This window comes from Myotis brandtii, unplaced genomic scaffold (genome assembly GCF_000412655.1).
Source record: "Myotis brandtii unplaced genomic scaffold, ASM41265v1 scaffold381, whole genome shotgun sequence".
NCBI classification, from domain to species: domain Eukaryota; kingdom Metazoa; phylum Chordata; class Mammalia; order Chiroptera; family Vespertilionidae; genus Myotis; species Myotis brandtii.
The window spans coordinates 1,055,282-1,056,423 of NW_005364633.1; the positions used below are offsets into that span (position 1 = coordinate 1,055,282).

Below are 1,142 nucleotides of genomic sequence, written 5' to 3' on the forward strand. Positions count from 1 at the left end.
GCTTGGCAGAGCGGATTCCTTTAGGAAAAGAAGGCTCCCTTGGTCTCAAGCCCCATTTCCAAATCTCTCTTGGGAGATGAAGGCTCTTCTGTGTGCCTTTCACAATCAGACAGCCGGTCACAGCCTCTCCTCTCCAGGGCTTTGAAATCCTCCCCTATTCACTGGGTTACAAGGAGGCAGCCCTGGGGCAGGGAGGGACGGCCATTGCTTCCTGGGGTCCCAGCTGGCCGGGTTCCACTGGGCGGAAGGCTTCCGGCAGTAGCAGGGCTGCCCTTGGATTCGCAAGTGCCCACCGCCTGGCGGAACCACGGCCCACGCAATGTCCCTGTCCCTAGATAGCCTCTTGCTACATTCGTTGCATCATTGATGCCTTAAAAAAATCCAAGTGGCCTTTTTATCCCCAGGCAAGCATTGGAAACAGCAAATACTCCAGACGAGCCTTTGTGACTAGAACTGATCACACTGCTTTCATTTCACTCTGCAGTTGTGTCTCTGCGCAACCAGAGGCGCATCTGGGGTGTCTGTGAGGAGCTCTGCTCGGTCCTGCTAGTGCGTCGTTTGCTAGGAAAGAGCTGAGCAAGATCCTTTGGCCAGAAGAGTCCTGGAAGGACGAGGCTAGTCAACTCGACTGGAATCAGCCTTCAGTACTTGCTTAGTCCCCACAACACTGGTAGCCTCTGGACACAGGGAGACTTTACAGGGCTATGAGTTTAACCTTTTGATTTAAAAAACAACAACAACAAACCTCCCCCCCCCCAAACAAACGAAAACCCCGCATGCTTAGCTCATTTGCACAAAGAGTTAATAAACAGCCACTGAACGACTTGGCCTGTCCGGCTGGCAGCTGCAGCCAGCGCCCGGTTCAGATGAGGGAGACACATGGGTTTGACTGGGGCGCGGCCCCTGCTCACCTTCCCGACCTGGATGGAGGCCATGCAGGTGTCCCCATAAGTGACCCCGCCCTACTAACCTGGGCATCGGCCTTGCACGTGGGCCGCAGGGACCTGGGAAAGTGCACCTGTGTGTGCAGAGCCCCCCTTCGCCTGCTGAAGGCAGACAGGGACAATGCCTGTGTGTCTGCGCCCTGACGGAGAGGACAGATGGACAGATGGCGAGAGCCAGGCCGCTGAGCTCAGGAATGC

At 56.1% G+C, this 1,142-nt stretch overlaps 1 protein-coding gene across 1 annotated transcript in view; it reads right to left on the minus strand.

The window, feature by feature from the left end:
- SDPR (serum deprivation response) overlaps positions 1–1,142 on the minus strand; it is a gene marked incomplete at its 5' end in the record, with an annotated part of 13,447 nt that overhangs the window by 11,994 nt on the left and 311 nt on the right. The gene's annotated exons all lie outside the window — the stretch shown is intronic.